The sequence below is a fragment of the Protopterus annectens genome, chromosome 7.part0 (genome assembly GCF_019279795.1).
Source record: "Protopterus annectens isolate FY-2018-M chromosome 7.part0, PAN1.0, whole genome shotgun sequence".
Taxonomy (NCBI): domain Eukaryota; kingdom Metazoa; phylum Chordata; order Ceratodontiformes; family Protopteridae; genus Protopterus; species Protopterus annectens.
The window spans coordinates 1644134020-1644159604 of record NC_056739.1 but is presented as its reverse complement, the minus strand read 5'-3'; the positions used below and the strand labels follow the sequence as shown (position 1 = coordinate 1644159604).

At 42.4% G+C, this 25585-nt stretch overlaps 1 protein-coding gene across 3 annotated transcripts in view; it reads left to right on the top strand.

Moving 5' to 3' along the window:
* DAG1 (dystroglycan 1) overlaps positions 1 to 25585 on the top strand; it is a 709594-nt gene that overhangs the window by 677219 nt on the left and 6790 nt on the right. The window lies entirely within an intron of this gene.

The following is a 25585-nucleotide window of genomic DNA, read 5'->3' as shown; positions in this document are numbered from 1 at the left end:
GCATGATACCCATAGTGCTTTCTTGTGAAACATCGTAGTAAATAGAATGTATGATGAGTGAAATGGGGAAAACATTTATTGTTAAAACTGAAAAAAAAAGTACAAGTAGTGTAGTGGTGCATAAATATCACTTTTTTATTTGTCTGGCCATCCCAAAACTTCAGATAACATCATATTAAGCAAAGAGTCGTGGCTTAAAAATTGGATTATTACGGATCCAGTGGTAGATTCTGGTAGCTGTCCTTAAATGTTTAGGATACAGATTTTAAGTTAGTGAAATACCTTCTGATATACAGTAGTTCAGGAATCCATATCTTCTCAAATGCATAGGGAAAGGGACGTCCAGAGGAACTGAATCATAATGAGACAGCATTTGCATCAGTATTCTGAGTGCACAAGGAGAAATTGAAGCATATATGCACTGACAAAAAAAAAAGAAGGAAAGAATGACTTTCAGGAATGGTTCTGGTACCTCTTGGTGTTGGAAAAATTTAAAATGAAGGCAATGTGTTTCGCTAAAAACAAAAATAGCAGTAATGTGAGACACAAAGGAAGAAAAGACCCAGCATTACTGTAAGGACGGATGTTTTGCAGAAAGGATTCACATATGCATGGAGATGCCCTTATAAGGAAGCTTTAGAATTAGTAGATGAATTCAAAAACCTAATGGGCAGACACAAGTTACTGTTAATGAAGTAAAGGGTATGATGAATACCCAGTAGGAAGTGCAGTAGCCTGTCTGTCAGTCAGAAATGTTAACAGCTTAGTGAAGCCAAGAGGTGTTTACCTGTTACCTAATCGTCTGTTACTGTGGCTCCTTAATTCTCTAGAAACCATTTCTGACTACTAGAACATCACCTGGTGCATTTTAACAGAGGGTAAAAGATGCAACTGACGCTTGTACCTACCCTGATCAAGGTGGTGGCATTTGGCTGCACATGTACTATGTATGCAAAACTAAAGCCATCTTCTGTTCAGTATTGAAGTTGTATAATATTTCATTTACAGGTCTAGAAGAAAAGACATTGATTGTATCTGATTCCCCCCTCTTACCTCAAGTTATTTACTGATAAATAAAAATGCACACTGGAGTAACAATTGGTGTAAAGCTACAATGGTCATCATATTGATCACTGCTGTAGTAGCCTTAGCTGTTTGGGTTATATCCTGCCAAGGATATAATAGCCAGCTTCCAACAAAGTGTCACGGCACCTTCCAAGTGCCCAAACTGTCTGACAGTTTGAACTGAGCTGACTAAAAGAGAAGTTTGAGTGCCAAGCCCTTCACAGCTTTACTGCCACCAAGGAATACACAATTGTGAGGCTTTCAAGGAATGGCGGTTGGTGGGTGCTGTTCCATTGCTGGGCGGATAAGTTCCCTTTGAAGAGTAAAACTTTCATGCAATATTTTTTGTTGTTGTTAACTCTTTCTTCTTCGGCAAAGTTGTAGTAAAGCCAGGAGTTTGTGTTTTAATGGACTGTCATGAGACTGGACTGTGCTTTTAAACAGGAGCGCTCTTTTCAGCATAAAAGTTGTTTAAAGTAATGAAATACATTTTTGTGTGGAGAAATTATATTTATTCTACTTTGTGGTGCTGAAAATGTATTTTAAAGTGCTTTTTGCTGTGTTTGTTTTTGAAAAAAGTGACTTTTAAATGCTTTTTTTCCTGAATTTTCTACTTGTTTTCCCTGGGTACGAGGCATCATTTTTGGCTTGACCATGGAGCAGTCTGTTGGTCCTTCTTCCAGCCAGAAAAAGAAAAAGTTAAGCAAATAGCCTTTGCCATCCCAGCAGGCTAGCAATTTGCCTCAGCCACAGGTGGGTTATTCTGCTATAGTCATCAGGTGTACCTCAGACCACTCATCTTTTACCCCCAATCCTTTTGGTGTAGCACCTGCAGTCACTATAGGCTGGGGCAATAGTCACATCCTCTGTGGATTTGTGGTCAATACCTAGGGAGGTTTCTTTTGCCATTAATAACTCTGTTGGTCCTAGTTTTCTTGTCAAAAAGAAACGGAAAATTAAGCACTTATCCACTCCTCAAATTTCCTTAGACAGGAGTAGTTTTCTGTGCGTGGCTCAGGATATAATTCAGGCTATTGATCCTTCTTGCAAAGTAGCTGATCGTAAAAGAGAAAGGTTTCTACATCCTTTCCTGAAAATTTTCAAGACTTTGAATCTAGACAGGAGGATGCAGAGACAATACAGGGGTTTTCTCCTCAGGTTTCTGAATCAGACTTGGAGGAGAGTTTAGTTTCTGATTCAGACTTGGAGGAGAGCTCAGGTTCTGATTCTCCTTGTTGTCAGGGGGGGGGGGGGCTCTATCTGAGACTGTTTCTAGATTGTGCCAGTGTTTTCAGTGGGAGAACAGTGAAGTTTCTCAGTCCCTGAGAAACTACTATGAGCTGTTACAAAAGTAGTTTCTAGAACCTGCACCCATTCCTCCATTTCAGTCAGCCTTGGAGGATGTGTGTGTTACTGCCTGCAATTTTAATGACAGTCGACTGGCTGCCTATAACAAGGCAGGTAGGATGTATAAATTTTCTCAGTCTTTTAAATTTTTATACAGTCTTCTCACAACCTGAACCAGCTATAGCTTTAGTTAATCCTTCTGCTGATAAACACTTAATTCCAATCCTATTCTCTCTCTAAAGATGGGAAAATTATTGATAAGTATGGGAAAAAGTGTATGCTTCTGCAACTCTGATTTTCAGAATTTTGAATTTTCAAGCTCATTGTTCAGGCTAACTGTGAAAGCATGAGGAATATTTAATCTGCTTTAAATAATTTGATTTCTTCTATTGTTCACGTCACTACTTGGCCACTGGTACTGTTATGAGGGGGGGGGGGGTTGTATGGCTGTGTTCTCAGAACCTCCCAGATGATGATAAAAATGAGATTTCAAATTTTCCTTTGGATAGATATTTCGTGTTTGCCCCTCTGCTGCAGAGGTGATCAAAAAGTGTGATGAGAGGGGTAAGCTCATACAGGGAGTCTGTAAGATTTTTCAGCCCTCCTTTTCCAAATTTTCCAAGGGATTCTCTTAACTCTGCATCCCATTTTGGTGAGAAACAAAGTAAACAGTCTCAATAAAATACAGGTAAACAGATAAGAATATATCACAAGGGGGTTCCAAGAAGAAGTCTGGAAACTCCCCAAACCAAGAACAATCCAACAGATCAGAATGACTATTTTAAGGGATTGTGAGCCCCCCCTCCCACCCTGGCAGCCATTATTTTCTTCCAGAAAGTCTGAATCTCCACCTTTCTCTTTGGTAACAAATAGGTTAAGACAATCAGGTTCTGAAGATTATTCACCAAGGTTACAGATGACAGTTGGAGCAAATTCCTCTGCTCCAGGGGTAGTTCCTCATCCTCCAGACCATGCTATTTTGTATCCACCTGTATTTCATCACATGCCATCTCAGGGAGTGATGGAACCTGTTCCCCTTCCCAGGTGGAAAAAAGGGTTTTATTCAAGGATGTTTTTAGTGCCAAAGAAAGAAAATGTTTGGAGACCAGTTCTGGATCTTCTTTGCTAAACACATTTATGATGGTGCCCAGTTTTAAAATGATGTTACTTCTCAGCCTGTTGCCAATTCTTCCTCATACAAGTTTCCTTGTAACATTAAATTTAAAAAGAAATAAAACTAGAAACTGTCACGAAGGGAAACAAAATGAAAAGGACAGAAGGTCTGAAAGCTGGAAACTCTCTTTTATTATACACAAATTACGGGCTTTCGTCCAGGTACTAAAAACTTCTTTAGAATTAGATTTAAAATGTGCTTATCCCATTCCTATTCATCCAGACTTCTGGTGTTTCTTAAGGTTTTCTGTTTCTGGATCATGTTATGGTTTCTCTGCCTTAACCTTTGGACTATCCACTGCACCAAGAGTGTTCACAAAGTGTATAGCTCCAGTTATAGCTCATTGCATGCTACATGGTATCCACATTCTTCCATGTTTAGGTAACTTGCTTATCTCTGAAAAGTTTTTTAATGTGTCAGAAATCTCTTTCTTGGGCAAGAGATATCTTATGCAAGCTGTGATTTCAAGAGAATGTGTAAAAGTCTTTCTTGACTTCTCACAGGATTGTGTTTCTGGGATGTTAACTAGACACCACAGTTCAAAGAGCTTTCTTCCACAAGAAAAACTATATATCTAGATCTGATTCTAGGGTCTTCTACTCAGACTTTGATGGAGACAACAGGTGTACTTAAACCAGGCTCTCCCCCTCTCCTTCCCTTTTCCAAAGCAGTCATTCACCACAGACACCTCAGACATTGCTTGGGGATCAGTTTCAGGAGGGGTAAATATGCAAGGTATGTAGGACATGAAGGACTGATACAAGCAGATAAATTTAAGAGAGATGCTTGTCCTGATCAAGGCACTCAACTCTCTGAATCATCTTCAGTCCTATGGACCTCTTCAGGTTGTTACAAACAATACCACAGTCATGTGGTACATCAACAAGTGAGGGGGGCCAGTTTTTACTCCTTCTGCAGACTAGCCATGTTAGCTTGGGATATAGCTTCACAGCTTAATCTCACTCTGTAGGCACCCTCTATTCTGTCAGAGCAAAACTGTGTGGCAGACAAGCTGAGCAGGATAAGGGTGGACTCTCACGAATGGAAACTAGATCAATGGGTCTTCCAAGATTTGATCCATCAGTGTGGAGTTCAAGTACACCTATTTGCCTTCTCTCTGAACAATCAGGTGAAAAGATTCTGCTCCAGGACTCCGTACAAGAAGGCCTGGAAAACAGATGCCTTTTCCATTCCTTGGACAGGAATATTCCCATATGCTTTTCCATCCTTTGCACTAGTATCCAGGGTACTTCTGAAGGTTCAGAAGAAATCCCGCAGGATCATTGTAGTGACTCCCTTCTGGCCCAGGCAATCGTGGTCTCCATCATTTTGGAAATGACCAGGGGCAATTGCTACAAGCTTCCTCACAGACTGGATCTACTCACATAAGAAAAGGGGTGTTTGATACAGTCCGATACCAATCAACTTCAGTTGACTGTCCAGATGATAGGGTCTTAATTCTCTGTAGGCACCTATCTACTGAAGACATGCAGCAGAAACTAATGGAGGCAAGAAAGCTTGCTACTAGAAAATCATATATTAGCAAACTGAAAAGGGCTAGATGTTCTTCGTGTTTCCCTGTTGCAGTCATTACATTTGGGTTATCTGCTTGCAGGTAGCCCTCAGTCGGCCTGATTAACAAAGTCTTGGGTCCTGCGTTGGTTGCTGTCCCTTCTTCCATGATGTCAGGTCGTCAGGGGTATAAAACATGCAGCCGACGCCATTACATCAGTCTTTCTTGCCGTGCGGTGCCTGAAGCAGAAGCAGTTCGCAAGTGCCGGTCGGCCAACTCCTGAAATTTTCGTTTTCGAGTTTCAGAACCAAAGTCTTCAACTAAAGGTAAGTACCCCATTGGAGAAACTTCTTGCTCCTTACCAATGTCAGTAAAAGTTAATAATTGCATTACTTGTGTAAAGCAAATACCTCATAAAGATTTTCATTCGTATTGTATTCCTTGCCTAGGCCCTGACCACGATGTACCTTGCTGTCGGTTTTGTGCTTTATTTAATCAGCGCACTATCCATCATTGGTATATTTTCACCTCTAAATACTTAGGTTCTCGGTTTAATTATCCAGAAATGTCGTCGATTAGCCATCCGACTACAGGGATTCCGAAAAAAATGCAAAGATAAAGACAGAGACAGGCCGCCGAGGTCCAAAACTGCTGACGACGCTTCTCCTAAGCCAGTCGCCAGTTACTACTTCCAGTATGCCGCGAGATGCTTCAACTATGGAACCTGCGGATGTCTCTACCTTGGATGGGTCCAGAGCCATTGCGCAGGCACCGGCTTCTGAGGGTGTATTCAGGCCTACGGACTTGCATAGTAAACCGGCACCTCCTTCTTTACTTAGGCCTAAATCTCTATCCATGCCTAAAAAACTGATGCCCAGGCCACATGCTCAGGCCTCTATGCCTAAAAAACAAATGATAAGAATGGCTGAAGATCTAATAATGCTAATCAGGGGTAGCCAACCCCCCCTTCTAAGAGGCCTAGGACCGAAGTTGATTATGAATCTTCTGATCAGGATTCTGTTTTTTCTGATGATCTGGATTTGCCCTTATCTACTTATGAAGATTCTGATGCAGAAGACTGCATTCCCTCTGCTTCCTCTCCTGAGGATTTTTCTTTTAGGGAAACCTCACATACTCTAAGGAAGCATTTCCACTGAGAAAGCCAGGATTTTTCTCATTCAAAAAAGAGGCTTAGGGATTTCTTACTCCTGCCTCAGCATAGGCCTTTAGCTATTCCTCCTGTACTAGACATTGTTGATGATGTTTTTTCCCAAATCTAATTTGGCCCCTGATTCCCTACCTCCTGCTCCCAGAAAACCTGAGAGATGCTACAGGGTTCTCGAGTCCCACAAGTTCCTTTTTAAAAATCCTATTGCAGATCCAGAGACTATTTCACAGGGGCCCAAGGGCATTAAGGCTTCTACTGCTAAAAATCCTACCCCTTCTGATAGAGACTCCAGAGCGCTGGATAGATGGGGTAAGAAGGTTTGCACTTCTGCAGCCTTGATCATTAGGGCTTTAAACTGCCAGTTTCATATGTTAAAGTATCAGCAACATGTTATTGGACTGCTTAAACAGAAAATGATGTTGATTCCTGACTGTGTGGAAAATAAGGAATTACAGGATTTAATGCATTCTGCTGAACAAGTTGAAAAACATACTTTACAATGTGGTTTTGATTCATTAGAGGCCTCTTGCAGGGCTGCTGTTACTGGGTCTGTGCTCAGAAGGCATGCTTGGATTAAAGAGCAATCTTTGCCTGATCATGTTAAAGCTAAATTGTTGGATGCTCCTTTAAATCAGGACCGCCTGTCTGGCAACAAGGCTGAGGAAGTTCTTAAAAAGATGGAAGATAAAGCTAAATCTATGCAAACTGTTAAAAGATTTTTTACAATTTCAGCCTCCTAGATTTAGTAGTCACTGGCCCTCTAAGAATTGGTCCTTTCCAGTCCCTTCCACGTCTTCTCAAACCAAACCCAGACACAGCAAAAACCCCAGGTTTCAGTCCCAGGGGACACACAGAACTAAGCAGTGGGGGGCCTCCACTTCCAAATCTGGGAATAATAAGACTCCCCCCTATGGAAAACTGTCTCAATGACTTCCTTTTAAAATTTCCATGCACTTATCAACTGACTGCCCCTTTGGGGAGAAGGATTGCTCTTCATGCAAAGAATTGGCAACTCATTACCCAGGACAAATGGGTTTTAAATATAGTGTCCCAGGAATACAAATTTCACTTCCACATGTTGCCAACACCAAGCGGGTGGCCACACCTACCCCCAAATCAGTGGGCAGAGGCCCAAAAACAAGTACTTTCTCTCTTAAGCATCGGGGCTATTCAACTGGTACCAGAAGAGCAAAAGGGACAAGGTTTCTACGCGAGACTTTTCCGGGTACCCAGAAAAGACAATTCATGGCATCCTATCCTGGACCTGTCTACTCTAAACACCTTTTGGAGATTCCAAAATTCAAGATGCTGACTCTTCACCAATTACTTCCTGTGCTAGGCAATGATGCCTGGTTGGCAACTCTAGATCTGAAAGAAGCATACCTGCACATCCCAATCAGGGAATCTTGCAGAAGATACCTAGGCTTCAAAGCAGGATGCACGCACTATCAGTTCTCTGCACTGCCCTTTGGCTTATCTACTGCACCCAGGGTATTCACAAAGTGCCTAGCTCCAGTTATTGCATTTTGCAGGCAAAGAAATATTCAAATATACCCATACCTGGACGATTGTCTAATTCAGGCAGAAAGCCAGGACATACTTTTGAATCATCTGGCCTTTGTACAAAGGGTTCTAACTTGTCTGGGGTACATCATAAACAAAAAGAAATCACACCTGGTACCCTGTCAACAAATTATATTCCTGGGAGCAAGCTTGAATACAACTTCCCAGATGGCTTACCTCACGCCAGAGAAACAAATTCATTTGACAACCTACTTCAAACAAGTGGCCACAAAAACCCTGCTATCTGCAAGACAAATACTGCAAGCCTTGGGGTTCATGGCCTCCTGCATTCTTCTAATTCCATATGCAAGACTGCATATGAGGAAACTACAGTGGTATCTAAAAAGCCTATGGTGTCAGCATTCTCAAGACCTAGAAACAATGATTCCTATCATACCTTGCCTACGCCTAGAGTTCCTTTGCTGGGCAGAGTTCTGCCACCAAAACAAGGGACTACCTTTCACACCACCCCCTGCCGCCCAACCTCTAATAACAGATGCATCAGACTATGCACGGGGGGCTCACCTGGCAGGGAAGTGCATTCAGGGCAAATGGAACCGAAGTCAAATGCACCTACATATCAATCTAAAAGAAATGTTAGCTGCACAGAATGCTCTGACAGCCTTCAAGGCCCACATTCTTCCAGAACAACTAATGGTAAAGATGGACAACACCACTGTTATGTGGTTCATAAACAAGAAGGGGGGTACACATTCTTACCCCCTGCAGACTAGCCATGGCATTGTGGAAGACAGCCTTGAGCTACCTAGTGCACCTACAAGCTCAATTCCTGCCAGGAAAATTAAATACACTGGCAGATGGACTAAGCAGAAACCTCATGGACCCACACAAGTGGAAACTGGAACAAAGGATTTTCAACATGTTGACAAGCAAATGGAGGAGCCCAGATATAGACCTGTTTGCCTCTCCCCAGAACTACCAATTGGACAAATTTTGCACAAGGACTCCCCACAAACAAGCCTGGAAAGTGGATGCTCTGCCCTTCAGATGGAAAAACCTATCAGTCTATGCCTTCCCCCCTCTGCCTCTGCTCTCCAAAGTACTACTAAAAATCAAACAGGACAAACCAAGGATGATTTTGATTGCTCCAGACTGGCCGCACCAACACTGGTACCCCCTCCTGCACAGTGTGTCACGGTTATCTCCATGGCACCTGCCTCAGACTCCTTCCCTGCTGTCTCAGCAAGAGAACCAGATTCTGCACCCTCATCTTCTAACACTGAACCTTGCAGCCTGGTTAATTACTTAATCTCTCCTTTACCATCCCTCAGCAAACCTGTGATTGATATAATTTTAGAGGCAAGGAGGCCTAGTACTAGAAAATCTTATGCTGAAAAATGGAAAAGATTCTGTGCCTGGAACCAGTCTCAAGGAATGAGCACAGCAGTGCCCAATTTACCTCAGATTTTACAATACTTAATTGAGATGCTTCACAAGGACCTGTCTTTTTCCTCCATTAGAATCGACACCTCAGCCATTTCAGCTCATTATAACACAGAACCTTCCCTCTTCTCTCATCCACTGCTCATGCAGTTCCTCAGAGGGGCCAAAAATTTGAGACCACCCAGGAGAGCTCCAACCCCAGCCTGGGACCTTAATTTTGTCTTGGAGAAACTCATTCTACCTCCTTTCTAGCCAGCTGCTACTGCAGAGTTAAAATTTCTTTTTTGGAAAATAGCTTTCCTTTTAGCAATCACTTCAGCTAGAAGGGTATCTGAATTCCAGGCCCTTATGGCAGTGAAGCCTTTCATCATCTTTCATGCGAGCAGGGTATCCCTCAGAAACAATCCATCCTTCATGCCCAAGGTGGCTCTTAATCAGTCCATTCATTTGCCAACCTTCTATCCCAATCCACAGAATAAAGGAGAATGGATACTGCATTCCTTAGATGTGCACAGACAGCTTAGATTCTACTTGGACAGGACTAAACCTCAAAGGAAATCTGAACACCTGCTGGTGGCATTTGTTGCAGGGGCAGAGGGGAAGGCTATTTCAAAGCAAACTATTTCTAAATGGATAAGCCATTGCATTTATTTCTGCTATAACCACCATGGAATCCTATCCCCCAGGGGATCAGACCTCACTCCACCATGGCTGCATCTACCTCTACAGCCTTTCTCAGAGGCGAACCTACCAGAGACGTCCTAGAAGATGCTACCTGGAGTTCTGTACATACTTTCACCAAGCATTATCATTTGCCAATTTTTGTCTAAATCCAGAGCTGGCTTTGCCACTGCAGTCTTGCTGGGCTTTATAGCTGGCCCTAATGCTATCTAAATTCCTCCTCCCAACCATAGCTTTGGGAATCTACCCAAATTTAATGACTGCAACTGTGAAACACAAAGAACATAGTACAGTTGTGTACACTTACCATAAATGTAGATGTTTGAGTGTATTCACTGTTGTAGTCCTGGTTACCCACCCTCCAGCCCCCTAACTTTTTTGGCTGTACCTCTACTTTCCTTTACTATGCTTAAAAGCCTTTTTGGTGTATTTGCTTTTTTGTTGGAGGTATATCTTTGTACTTTTATATTTAATTGCTTCCCATTAGGGGGGCAGCTGACATCTGGGGCAAGAAAAACTGATGTAACGGCGTCGGCTGCATGATGTTCTTTGTATTTCACTGATGTTCATCGTGTTTCACTGTTGCAGTCATGACTGTAGGGTTCTCCCTTGCCAGCAGGCAGTCCTCGGTCGGCCAGAATGCCAAAGTCTGCTGTTCAGCCATGCTCAGTACAAAGCTGACAGCCGATGCCATGTTCTCCAGTCTTTCTTGCCGTGCGGTGATAGCAGTTCGCGACTCCTGACAATTTTTTCTAGTCAAACTTCAGTCCGAAGACTCTCTTCTCCTACTCAAAGCTCCCATTGAAACTTTTTCTTGCTCCAGTCCGATGTCAGAAAAAGGTAATAATTGTATTTCATGTGGGAAGCAAATACCTCATAAGGATTTTCATTCTTACTGTATTCCTTGCTTAGGCCCTGACCACAGCTAGTTGTCGGTTTTGTGCTAGATTCAATCAATTTGTTTTTCATTACATTACAAAATATCGACAAGGACAAAGACAGGCCTCCGAGGTCCAAATCAGATGATATCGCGCCAGCTTCAGGTTCTTTGGAACCGATGCGGAGCCAACTAGGCCTTTGAATATTTCAGTTGGACCTTCGGACAATGCTCCTTCGGATGGGTCCGGAGCCGCTGTGCAGGTATCGGCTTCCGAAGGGGTTTTCAGGCCTACTCATCTTCTTATAAAGGCAAAGCCAAAGACAAAGGCAAAGACTCCTTCCAAATCAAAGACTGCAACCCAGGCCTCTACTGATCTGGCTCCCAAGTCTCAGAAGCAGTTACTTAAAATGGCGGAGGACTTACTTACTATGATTAGGGGTTCACATCCCCCTCCAGATAAAAGGCCAAGACAGGAAGTTTATTATGACTCCTCTGATCAGGCTTCTGTTTCTTCTTCTGACCAGGAATATTCTTTCCCTCCTTATGAGGATTCTGATGCTGAGGAATCCATTCCTTCATCTTCCCCCCCCTGAGGATTTCTCTTTTGGGGAAACTTTGCATGAAATGAGGGAACATTTCCACTGGGAAGGACAGAATCTAAGCAAAGACTAAGGGATTTTCTTCTTCTTCCCCAACATAGGCCCCTGGCTATTCCTCCTATTTTGGATATTGTGGATGATGCTTTTCGAGGCTAACTTAACTCCTGACTCTTTTCCTCCAGCTCCTGTTAAGCCAGACAGATACTATAGGGTTCCTGATTCCCACCAGTTTTATTCAAAAACCCTACTGTTGACCCTGAAACCACTTCTCAGGGTCCTAAAAGGCCACTTCTGCTAAAAACCCCATTCCCACTGAGAAGGATTCCAGATCTTTAGAAAGATGGGGCAAAAAAGTGTACACTTCTGCTACTTTATCTATTAGGGCTTTAAACTGTCAGTTTCATATGCTGAAATACCAGCAATTTCTCCTGTCTGTTTTAAAGCAAAAGCTAACTTCCATTTCCGCCTGTGCAGATGATAAGGAACTACACGACTTATTGCATGCCACTGAACAAGTTGGGAAGCATGGTTTACACTGTGGATTTGATGCCTTGGAGGCTTCTTGTAGGGCTGCTGCCTCTGGCACAGTAATTAGAAGGCATGCATGGTTAAAGGAACAAAATTTGCCAGATCAGGTAAAGGCTAAATTATTGGATGCTCCTGTTCAGCATAATGTTTTATTTGGATCTAAAGCTGAAGACGTGATTAAAAAGATGGAGGACAAGGCAAAGTCCATGCAAACAGTTAAAGATTTCTTACAAGTACAGCCACCTAGATTTAGCAGGAATTGGCCTACAAAAAATTGGTCCTTTCCCAATTCAGACAGGCCTCAAAGGGGTAGATATAGAGGTAGGCCTCAACTCTTATAGACCAAGACAGTGGACTGCTTCCACCCCTAGGGGAGGAGAAGACAGGTCGCAAGCTCATAGAAAACAGACTCAATGACTCCCTCTGTTGGGCTACAGGAACTTCTTGCCTGGAAGCCCCTCTCGGAGGAAACCTTTCTCTTTTTCATCTAAATTGGACTCATATAACCCAAGACAAGTGGGTTCTGGATGTGGTTTCAAGAGGTTACAAATTCCATTTTCATACCCAACCAAGGCCAAGCGGATGGCCACATCTTCGAAAACATCAATGGTCAGAGGCATTAAACCAGGTGGAAGCTCTCTTGGCTATGAAAGCCATAGAACTAGTTCCACTTTCAGAGATGGGACAAGGTTTTTACTCAAGGCTCTTTCTAGTCCCCAGGAAGCAAAATTCATGGAGACCCATCCTGGATCTGTCAGTCTTGAACACCTTTCTAGAGATACCAAAATTCAAGATACTTACTCTACAGCAGCTTCTCCCAGTGCTGACCAAAAATGCATGGATGGTAACTTTGGATTTAAAAGAAGCATATTTACACATTCCCATCAGACAGGAACGCAGACAATACCTCAGGTTCAAGGCAGGATCGAGGCTCTTTACCAAGTGCCTAGCTCCAGTAGTAGCTTATTGCAGACTCAAGGGAATTCAGATTTACCCTTAAATGGACGACTGTCTTATTCAGGCAGACAGCAAGGATGTCTTACTCCAGCATCTACAGTTTGTTCAGAATCTTCTCAAGTTCCTGGGATTCATTGTAAACATAAAAAAGTCAAATTTGATACCCTCACAACAGATAATTTTTCTGGGCGCCTCTCTAAACACAACAACCCAGATGGTATTTCTGACATACGAAAAACAGTTACAGCTGGCTTCAACTTTCAAAACCTTGGCAACTACAACTCAGCTATCTGCAAGGAAATTCCTGCAGGCTCTGGGTTACATGGCCTCCTGCATCCTTCTCGTACCATATGCAAGACTACATATGAGGAAAATACAGTGGTACCTAAAAAGTGTATGGTCTCAGCATTGTCACAGTCTAGACATACTGATCTCCGTCCTGCCTTGTCTTCAAAAGGAATTCCTTTGGTGGTCCAAGGCATGTACTCTAAACAAAGGAAAACCCTTCTGTCCACCTCCTGCCACTCAGATTCTAACCACGGACGCCTCAGATTATGCATGGGGAGCCCATTTTTGTGGCAACTGTCTGCAGGGCCTTTGGACAAAGGATCAGAAGCACCTGCATATCAATTTAAAGGAAATGTTATCTGTTCAGAAAGTTCTATTGGCCTTCAGGAATCTTCTACAACCAGGACAACTACTGATACGGACAGACAACACCACAGTTATGTGGTACATAAACAAGCAAGGGGGATCTCATTCCTACCCCCTTTGCAGACTAGCCATGGATCTTTGGAACACAGCTCTAGCTTGCAATCTACACCTTCAAGCACAGTTTCTACCAGGGAAGCAAAACTTCCTGGCAGACGGTCTGAGCAGAAACCTTTCGGATCCACACGAATGGATGTTGGACTCCGACATATTCAAGATGATTACAGCAGTCTGGGGATGTCCTCACGTAGACCTCTTTGCATCCCACCTCAATCATCAACTACAAATTTTTTGCACCAGGACTTTCCACGATCAAGCTTGGAAAGTGGATGCTCTATCATTCAGTTGGAGAAACCTCTCAGGTTATGCCTTTCTGCCTCTTCCTCTTCTTCCACGGGTATTACTTAAGATCAAGCAGGACAAGCCCAAGATGATAATCTTGCTGGCCCCAAATTGGCCTCGACAGTTTTGGTACCCAACACTGTGAAACCTTTGTCTCGAGCCACCCTGGGTTTTACCACAGATTCCAAACCTTCTGTCCCAACACCAGGGTCAGATTCTACACTCCCATCTCAAAACTCTCAGCCTGGCGGCCTGGTTAATCCAGGATCTTTGATTCATTCTCTCCTACCCAAGCAGGTTATGGATGTCATTTTAGAAGCCAGACGTCCTAGCACTAGAAAATCTTATGCAGGAAAATGGAAAAGATTTTGTTCCTGGATGCAGGCTCAGGATTCTGATCCTCCTATTCCTAACATTCCTCAGATTTTACTTTACCTGTCAGACCTCTTACATAAGGGTCTCTCTTTCTCTTCCATAAAGATACATGCCTCTGCTATTTCTGCTCATTATAATACAGACCCTCCTATCTTTTCCCACCAGCTCATGAGACAATTTCTCAGAGGAGCTAAGAACTTAAGGCCCCCTAGATCTCCTCCCATTCCTGCTTGGGATCTTAACTATGTTTTGGAAAAGCTCACCTTACCTCCTTTTGAGCCTGCTGCCTCATCTGACATCAAGTTTTTATCTTGGAAGACAGCCATCCTTTTAGCTCTGACCTCTGCCAGGAGGGTTTCAGAGTTGCAAGCTCTTATGGCTGTGGAACCTTATATTATTTTTCATCAAGACAGGGTGTCTTTAAGGACTAATCCTACTTTCATGCCTAAGGTGGTTTCCAAAGTGGCTTTAAATCAAACTGTTCACTTGCCAACTTTTTTCCCCACTCCTCAAAATAAAGGGGAAAGGATCTTACATTCCTTGGATGTACACAGACAACTACGTTTTTACCTGGACAGAACCAAGGACATCAGGAAATCAGAGCAATTGTTTGTTTCTTATGCTTCAAGTTCCCAAGGTAAAGCCATTTCAAAACAGACCATTTCTAAATGGATTGCTCATGGAATCAGATTTTGTTATTCACACCATGGAAAACAAATCCCAGAGAATATAAGGACTCACTCTACTAGAGCTGCTGCCACTTCAGCTGCCTTCCTCAGGGGAGTTACTACCAAAGACATTTTGGAAGCTGCAACTTGGAGTTCAGTGCATACTTTTTCCAAGCACTACAATCTACCTCTCTACTCTAAGTCTAGGGCAGGCTTTGCTTCTGCAGTTTTGCAGGGCCTTTTAGCTGCCCCCTCTACTTTATGACCACCTCCCTTTCTTTCTGCTTTGGGATTCTACCCTACAGTCATGACTGCAACAGTGAAACACGATGAACATAGTACAGTTGTGTACACTTACCATAAATGTAGATGTTCGAGTGTCTTCACTGTTGCAGTCTGGGTTTCCCTCCCTCCTGCCCCCTCTTATTTTTTCTTTTTGTGTGGTTCCTTTTTCCACCCTTCTTCTGAGGTTTATTTGCAAAGGGTATGGGACCTTACTCATTTTGGAACTTCTGACATCTGGGGCAAGAAAAACTGGAGAACATGGCGTCAGCTGTCAGCTTTGTACTCCTGGTGCTCTGACGTCAGGGAGCATGGCTGAACAGCCGACGCCGGACCCAGACTTTGGGATTCTGGCCGACCGAGGACTGCCTGCAGGCAGGGGAGAACCCTACAGTCATGACTGCAACAGTGAAGACACTCGAACATCTACATTTATGGTAAGTGTACACAACTGTACTTTGCAGTCATTACATTTGGGTAACCCTGCTGGCAGGTTGCCCTCAGTTGGCCTGAATTCCAAAGTCCTGGGTCCTGCGTCAGCTGCTGTTGCCCCTTCCCTGACGTCAGCTCGTCAGGGGTATAAAAGAAGCAGCCAACGCCATTTTCTGTAGTCTTTCTTGCCGCGCGGTGCCCGAAGCAGAAGCAGTTCACAAGTGCCAGTCGGCCGACTCCTGAGATTTTCATGTTCGAGTTTCAGATCCAAAGTCTTCAATAAAGCTAAGTATCCCGTTGGGGAAACTTTTTTTTTGCTCCAGACCGATGTCAGAAAAAGTAAATAATTGTATTTCTTGTGGAAAGCAAATACCTCAAAGGATTTTCATTCTTACTGTATTCCTTGCCTAGGCCCAGATCACAACGTTTCTAGTTGTCGGTTTTGTGCTAGATTTAACCAATGCACTTTTAAGCGTCGGTATGATTTTGCTTTAAACTATTTTGGATGCTGGTTTAATTATCCAGAAATGTCGTCGAATAGCCATCCGACTACCGGAGTTCATAAAAAATGCAAAGAAAAGGAGAGAGATAGACAACCAAGGCCCAAAACGGATGACAAAGCTTCTCCTAAGCCTGTCGTCGGTTCGCCGGTTCTCAGTGATGCGCTTTCATAGCCCCTGATGCCCATGACTTGAGTCGCAGGCCGCTACCGACTCCCATGTGGAGTCTGCCATGCCGCTGGAAACTCAAGGTATTGGAGCCTCAGATACTATTCCTTCAGATGGGTCCAGAGCCGCTGAGCAGGCACCAGCTTCTGATGGTATATTCAGACCTAAACATCTTTACATTAAAACAACTTCAGCTTCAAAGGCAAAGACTAAAGCACCTTCTAAAGCAAAGAAACTAACTCAAGAGCCACATGGTCAGGCCTCTATGCCCAAAAAACAGATGCTCAAAATGGCTGAAGACTTGATTACCTTGATCAGGGGTTCCTATCCCTCTCCTGATAAGAGGCCTAGGCAAGAGACTGACTATGAATCTTCAGATCAGGTTTCCATTTCTTCTGATTCCTCTTCTGAACAGGAATATTCTCTTCCCCCCTATGAGGATTCTGTTGCTGAAGAATCTATTCCTTCAGCTTCTCCTCCAGAGGACTATTCTTTTGGGGAAACCTTGCATACCATGAGGGAGCATTTCCACTGGGAGACCCAAGATTTTTCAGAATCTAAAAAGAGGCTCAGGGATTTCCTTTTACTACCTCAACACAGGCCACTAGCCATTCCACCTGTGTTAGACCGATGTATTGGAAAACAAGGTTTTGTATGTTAGCTTGCATCACTCCATTGTTTGCTGTCTCTGGTTGGGAACATATGTTTGTTAATCAGCCCAACTGAGGGCTACCTGCAAGCAGATAACCCAAATGTAATGACTGCAACAGTGAATACACTCGAACATCTACATTTATGGTAAGTGTACACAACTGTACTTTTCTCTCTGGTTTTACAATGTTTGTGTGAGTTACTATCCTGTGGCATTTTTTAGTTCTCTGTCAAAATTCATTTATTGGCCATTTCAGCATGTCAGCCCATTGATCCTATTCTTTCAATGCAGTCTCGTGTCAAAATGTTTATGAAAGGGATTTTGCATAAGAGACCTCCAAGAAAACTGGTGGCCCCTCCTTGGGATTTTTGTGTTAGAGAAGCTAACACTTGCTCCATTGGAACTATATAAGTCTGACTTGAGATTTTTAACATGGAAAACAGTTTTACTGATTTATCTTACCTCTACATGAAGGGTATCTGAGTTGCAAGCCCTTATGGTGAGTCAACCCTGTTTCATTTTTCATAGGGACAGGTTTTCTTTACATACAAAAGAAGAATTAGTTCACAGAGTGCTATCCAACTTTACTTTAAGCCAAACTATCCACTCCAGTTTTCTTTCCTGAAACCCAGAAATGAGGGAGAAAGGATACTCAGATACTCCATACCTTACATGTCCACAGACAACTAGGGTAGTATCTTGTTTTGACTGAGCTAAATTTTCAGATCTTTGGATCAACTATTTGTTTCTTTGAAGATAAAAATAAAACCAGGGCCTTGGCTTCACCTATGGCTTCTTGGAAAGGGTTGGAATCTAGAAGTATTCTAAAAGCTCCAAGTTGGTCTTCTGTACATACTTTTACAAAGTTCCATAAGCTTGTTTCCTTCCATATTTGTAGATTAGGCTTGGCAAGAACAGTTCTTCAGGGGCTGCTGGACTCTTCTCCATCCACCTCTCAAATGTAGTAAGCTATGGTTTGTTTGTTTGTGTCTTTCAGCTTTTCCTGGTTAGGGGTCGCCACAGCGGAACTCCGGTCCACTAATGATTGGCAGTAGAGTTTTATATGCTGGCTTGCCGGACCTAACGCACAACCTTCAACGAGGGAAGGCCCATTAACGTATGTCGCCACACAGAAGACGCTCTAACTGAGAATCGAACGGGCAACGTCTAACTGTGAGGCGACAACACTACCGCAGCACCACCACCGCAGTCTAGCCATATAGCTAAGGCTAAGCAATGATCAATTTGATGAACATAGTACAGTTATGTAAGTAAACTTACCATAACAGTAGATTTTCGAATGATCACTGCTGCAGAAGCTGCTGCCTCCCTCCACCCCCTTGTTTTTTTTTTTTTTTTTATTATTGTTGGTGTGTTGTTTATGCCAGGGTGTGATTATTTATTTATTTATATTTTTATTTTGTTTTCCTTTTATAGTGTTGCCTGTTCAGGGTTCAGCATCCCTCTTTCTTGACAGGAAAGCTCTGAAGGTCTTGCCACCCAAACTTATCTTTTAATCAGTTCAAATCAAGATTCCCTGAAGCTTTAGAAGCTGTGCATCTCTATATCCCTGGCAGAATAAGCTAAAACTACTGCAGCAGTGATCATTCAAACATCTACTGTCATGGTCAGTTTACTTACATGACTGTACTGTATTTAATCTATGCAGATGTTTTTTATACTGGATGTGTAACACAGACTTTAAATTTGGCACTAGCTCCCTAGTAGTATTGGAAAACAAGGTTTTGTATGTTAGCTTGCATCACTCCATTGTTTGCTGTCTCTGGTTGGGAACATATGTTGGTCTACATGCAAACGTATACATGAATGAATATGTGCACACACAAACACACATTAACCAGTGGTTGGTTTCACATCACTGCACACACATTAACCAGTATAAAGCATCATTGGTAGAATTTTCAGAGAGCGTTCTGCAGTGCTATAGGTCATTATTACTGTTCAGTAATACAAATTCCTTATTTACTTCAGTAAAGATGTTTTGTTTTTTTTTGTTTGTTTTTTTTTTACATCTCAAGTACCCTAACAGCTACCCAGTTGATAATGAAGTCCAAAATCTCATAAACTAAACTGAATGAGATAGACAAGCAGAATGTAAGATTTCCTTTTGCTCTTTCATTCTATTCCCTTCTGTAACATACTGCAGGGTCTGATCTTTATGTAATTTATAGGGGATATATGCAGTTTGTATAGGTTTTCTGTTGCTTTGACTTTTGTCTTCATACAGTTTAGTTAGGATCACCTCTAAATAATTTATCCATCTCCTGTCAGTCTAGTCACTCACATAGATAGATGGTCTTGCAGTACAGGACAGAAGGTTCAGACTATGAGCTGCTAATGAGCTTTGTATTTAGTCACTGGTTTACTACTGTTTAGTCTCCACTTGTGCTTTTGAGCAAGTCACATGCACATATCAGTGTTTAAGCGCCACGTCTGCAAACAGGTATAGTGGTGACTAGTTGAAAAATGAGTATAACGTGCCTTATCACATGTTTTAAGCTAATAGCCATTAGTGTAAGGGCAAGTTTAACATTTATTTTATGTTGACAGTATTTCTTTACCTAGTTCTGTACAAAAATGTTAGACTTGGTCATCTTTGTGTTTGAGCTGGTTTCCTTATCCACAGGAAAGAGATCTGTACTGTGTGGGGTGTATTTCTTTGTATATGCCATTGCCTAGCACAGTATGTTGCATGCCATTTAGTGCCCTTTATAGAAGTCTTGGTAAACACCTCATATGCCCTAGTAACAGATGCACAATGCTTTTATCATTTATTTAGCACTGAGACAAACACTGGAGCATTATATACTGACTGAAGTGAAAAACATGCATTTGTTGCTCATTGTAGAAATCCCTGATGTGGCAGCAGTATTTCTTATCCATGGAATTTTCTGAAAGTGGATATGTGACCATCTGGACTGACTTGTATAATAGTCTTGGGTGTTCCTTGATAGTGCTAGTCCTCCTCAGCTTGCGTCAGACCAATGATTTACATGTAACTAAGGGACTCTCACCATCCAGCCCTTTTTCATTTTTTTTTTTTTGCCACAAATGCAATAATTTGTCAGTCAGCAGTCGGTCCCATCCATAGGTGACATGATACAATGAAAGAGAAATATTTAGTTTAGGAGCTGTTTTTCTTGATATTTCTTGATCTTGTGATTATTATTGACTGTGGCTATTTTTACCATTTTTGACTGTAAATTGAATTTTGGGGAACAAGCATTGCCAATTTTTCTGAGATTTCATGATGTCTTGGAAAACATTCAAACATGTCTGCATGTAGAAGACAAATTCTGCCAAAATAATTCTGTCGTTTCCTTTTTGCTTTTGGAAAGTACACCAAATGTCTTTGCTGAAAATGATGTGTGATTTTCACAGTAAAAAAAAAAAAAACTTTATTACATCTGGAATATCCAGGGCCTACCTGTACCACCTGTCTAGATCAAAAGTGAATGGAGAGATTGGTACACATCATCTGTCTGTCAACATATCCTCTTGACTCCAGCCCACAGCAAAGGAACATTGGAAAGACAGAGCAGCCACAGAGACTGCAGTTAAGAAATCACGGGTAGAGAACATGCCTGTCAACCTCTTAGTTTAAGCATTCTGGACGGAGCCAAAGGGGGGGGGGGGGGGGGGCGAGCAAAAAAAAAATATCAAGAACAGAGTTTAAATAGTGCTGTTATAAACTTAGAAAATTTCTAGAATAACAAGGTTTGTATTACGAAGCAAACTCCCAGGCCCAGCGCTTCCTGGAATTCATCAACTCAAATGCCCTGGATCAGCTGGTAAACTCCCCTACCAGAGGTGAAAACATATTGGACCTGGTCATCACCAACATGGGCGACAGGTGTTCCACACCGGAGGTCAACCCGTCACTGGTTAGATCAGACCATAAACTAATCACACTGGATGTTCATACCCCACCACCACCCCCAACTAAGGAAACCACAGTAAAAAACTTTTCTAAAGCAAACTTCACCTTACTTAAGACAGAGGTGGTAAGTTTCACAGCCCCCACGCTAAAGGATAACACTGCCCAAGATGCAAAAACCTTTACAAATGCACTCTATGAGCACCTACAAGGATGCATGGATCATGCCATCACTAGCAAAACCAAGACTCACTCCTCTAAGAGAAGGAAACCCGTTTGGTGGATCCCTGCCATAAACAGGCTATACAATAGATGGAGGAAACTAGTTCAGAAAAAAAGCAAATCCCAAGAAGGAAAGACATCCCTGATCAGTATCAGTAAGAAACTAAGGTCCCTCATAAAATCATCCAAAGCTAACTTCCAAAGAAAAATAGCCAAGGATTCAAAAGATAACCACAAAGCCTTCTTTAGCTATGTTAAGAATCTAAGTGGCAACTAGCAGATAACTAGTGCAAAATAACACAAACTATACTGAACCTACTGATATTGCCAACGTCCTGGCAGGTAGATTCAGTGCAAACATCACCCCCCTCTCACCCCCAAAAGGGCCCACAACAATACCAGAAAAGTGTAGTGTCCTGGAAATCACAGATGCACAGGTGAAAACAGCCCTTTCAGAAGCCAAAAAAACAGCGTCAATGGGGCCAGATGGTGTCCCAGGCTGCGTCTTGCATGAACTACAGAGCGAACTAACCCCCCACCTAAACACGCTGTTCAACCTCAGCCTCTCCACAGGCTATGTGCCCATAGAATGGCGCACAGCAATGGTTATTCCTCTCCACAAAGGAGGGGCCACAACTGACCCTGGTAACTATCGCCCCATAAGCCTGACTGGAGCGCATCATCATGGAACTCATTAACAAAGACATTGGGAACCTCCAAACACTTGACCTGACCCAGTTCACCTTTGTTAAGGGCAGATCATGCCTACTAAACCTGGTTGACTTCTTCGAGACTGTCACTAAGGCCATAGATGAGGGAAAGGTGGTTCACACAGCCTACTTTGACCTCACCAAGGCTTTCAACACCATTCCCCACTTGGGTATTACAGAAAAACTCACCAGCCTGAACATAAACCCCTATGTCATAAAATGGATTACCAACTGGCTTACAGACAGAACTCACACGGTAAGAATAGTGGGCTCCAGGTCCGACTCTAAACCAGTCACAACTGGTGTCCCACAAGGCTCAGTCCTAGGACCCCTGCTGTTCGGCATATACTTCTCAGAAGTACAGGCAAACACAGGAGGACTATGGCTAACCAAGTTCACCGATGACTGCAAACTGGGAGCCATAATTGACTTTCCGGCTGACACGGACATCCTCCAAAAGGGCCTTACTGAGATGGACACCTGATGTCAAAGTCATGGCCTCAAGCTAAATGCCAAAAAATGCATAGTCATCCCATTTGGGAAAAACAAAACACCCACAAATTACCACATAGGTGGCAGCCCCTTTAATACAGAAGAGGTAATAAGAGATCTGGGGACCCAGGTAGATAGTAATCTCTCCTTTGACAATCATATTGCCAAAGTAGTTAGTATATCCTTCTATGTGGCCCATCTAATTACTAAAGGGTTCGCATCTAGAAATAGAGGTTATAGTGCCCCTCTACTCGTCACTCATCAGACCCATCATAGAGTACAATGCCCCATTTGGGATGTACCTCACAAGACACTTCCAACAGCTGGAAAGGCCACAAAAGTACCTCACCAAGAGGATTACTGGCCTCAAACATATGTCCTATGCAGCCCGACTGAAAAAACTCCGGTTGTATTCAGTGACATGTCGCTTACTCAGAGGTGATCTCTGCCTGACTTACAAAGCCATGTCCAACTCAGAATTGATGGACATGCTCCACCTAAAGAAATCCAAGTCACTGTGAGCCACGCGCTCTAGTGAGCTAAACCTTGCCACAACAATAAATAGAACATGCTGGAGGGATAGATTCCTGTCACAGAGACTCCCCATGCTTTGGAACAAATTCCAAACTACATTAGGCAGAGCCCCTCACTAACACTCTTCAAGAGAAACCTTGACGAGTGGATGGGTAACAGAAAATACACCCCTGGGATCACTTCATTGGCTCTGCTTGACAGAGGCTCAGTTAATTAATCAATGGGCGGCGAAAGCCGACACACTCTGGCTAGGCTTATGCCCTCGGGCAGATAGCCTAGTACCTACCTATGAACCTATAATCAGTCTATCATCTTTTCTTCTGAGCAATGCAGGTTCAGTTACATTTGATTCATGAGAATGCTTGTTTCCCATCATGTCATTGTGCTCTGGTGGTCCACTTCAGATTGCTTGGGTAGCATCCACTTACTAGCTGAACCCTGTAATTATGCTACCCCAGATCTTAAGAGTGCAGCCCTGTATCTTACATTATGTGCTGCCCACAAATTTTTATTTTATTTATTTTATTTTACATTTGTTGACCGGGCTAGTCTAGCTGGATACATGTCCATTTTCAGTAGAGGCCCGGGCAGAAAAGCTCCAAGAAAACATTCAAAAAGAAATATGAAAGTCATAACAGATCAGACTAAAAAATACAATTGTAACAAGAAAATAAGGTAGATTACAAATGAGGTAGACTTGGCAATAATGGAGACCTGGACCACAGTTGTGTGTTGCATACTGCTCAGAATGTTATGGTACCAGCATAGTTTGACAGCTGCTTGCTGTTGCTGTGACATACTTAACTGTATCACAAAAAGTAAATGTCATGTCAGACAAAACCCCCAGTTAACAAGTTAAAAAAATCCGTAGCTGATGCAAAGAGATCCTTCATTTGAAACACTTATATGAAGCATTTCTGTGGCTGTGTGATTTTTTAGCAAACCACTGAAAATTGCAGTTTAGACTGCGGTGGTGGTGCTGCGGTAGCGTTGTCGCCTTACAGTAAGACGTTGTCCTGTTCGATTCTCAGCTAGAGCGTCTTCTGTGTGGAGCCATGCGTGAATGGGCATACCTTCGTTGAAGGTTGTGCGTCAGAGCTGGCAACTCGGCATGTAAAAATCTACTGCCAATCATTAGCGGACCGGAGTTCCGCTGTGGCGACCCCTAACCGGGAAAAGCCAAAAGCCACAAGCCACAACAACTGAAAATTGCAGTTAGTGTTGAGCATTAGAACTTCATAGTTCAGAAAATGTGTGTTGATGCAAGACCTTTTGTTTTGTTAATATCCATGGTTTTGTCTCCTATTTTTGCCCACTCCCTCCTGAAATTTTTTGTTTTCTGTTAAATAACTGAGGCTTACGATCAGTCTGTAATGACAGACATTAGAGTGTCATACCTCTTAATGTTTGTAAAATGCATGCTGATGTTCTTTTAGCCGGATTAAAAAAAAAAAAAAAAGCTTCACAAGTGTTATGTTGGTGTTGGTAGTGACATAGGCATTACTGGCATCTTCATTCTTGAACAAGACTTGCGCATGGTCCAGTCTTCTCCATTATCACCAGACTTGACATAGGCATTACTGGCATCTTCATTCTTGAACAAGACTTGCGCATGGTCCAGTCTTCTCCATTATCACCAGACTTGACATAGGCATTCCTGGCATCTTCATTCTTGAACAAGACTTGCGCATGGTCCAGTCTTCTCCATTATCACCAGACTTGACATGGGCATTACTGGCATCTTCATTCTTGAACAAGACTTGCGCATGGTCCAGTCTTCTCCATTATCACCAGACTCTTCTTCCTTATTCATTGTCTTTCCTACAGTCATGGCATTCACACTTTAGCATGGCCTTCCCCTGTTACTCTGATGTATCTTTTTATGCAGCACCTAACTTGATAAAGCAGTAAAGTGATTCAGTTACCTGTTTCTGTTTTTGATTGAGAGTGTGTTTCACTGATTTAGTTCATGTATATACTGCCTTTAACAGTTGTGACTAAATATGTCAGATATAGATTTTCTAGTAAAATCATATGTGTATCAGGAGAGCTGAGAAACCGGTCACTTCAGCAAGCCTCAATTACAATTCTAGAGGGGCTAGTTTTGTTTCATGGATTTTTGTGTCATCTTTCCCACCATCCATTGAATATGTGCAGGTGCGTATTTAATTTTAAATAAATGCTTATATCATTTAGTTTTTTTAATTTGTTTTAGAAGAGATTTTTATCTGTGAATAAGGGTGGCAGTTTTTGTTCATTGAAGTAGAGTACCATAAAAAACATGATCCAAAATGACAAGTAAAATGATCTGGACATGACTTTGTACTTGACGTACAGGTGTGCGAAGTTCTGTGCTCCTCATAGTTAGGGTTGATGACTTCCTATATGATGATAAATCCATTAGGGGCTGATACTCTTCCCCTGAAGTCTACATTTTGCTGCTGTTGTGAGAGGCACTGCATGTATCATAAAGACTTTTTTTCAGAAAAGCACACAAGATTCAGTGTTGCAAGATCTTTTTGGGTGGAATCTGTTTATGTAGCAATGTTTGTGTGCATTGTGTTAGTTGAAAAGATTTGTGCTGCTTTGGTAAAAGCATACATTTTATTTACATGCCATGGGTCCCTGGAAGCTTTAGCTGCAGTTTTTCCTTCTGTGTTCTGGAAATTAAAAGTTAATCTCATGCAGTTCACTTAATTGCATAACATAGTGTATATGCT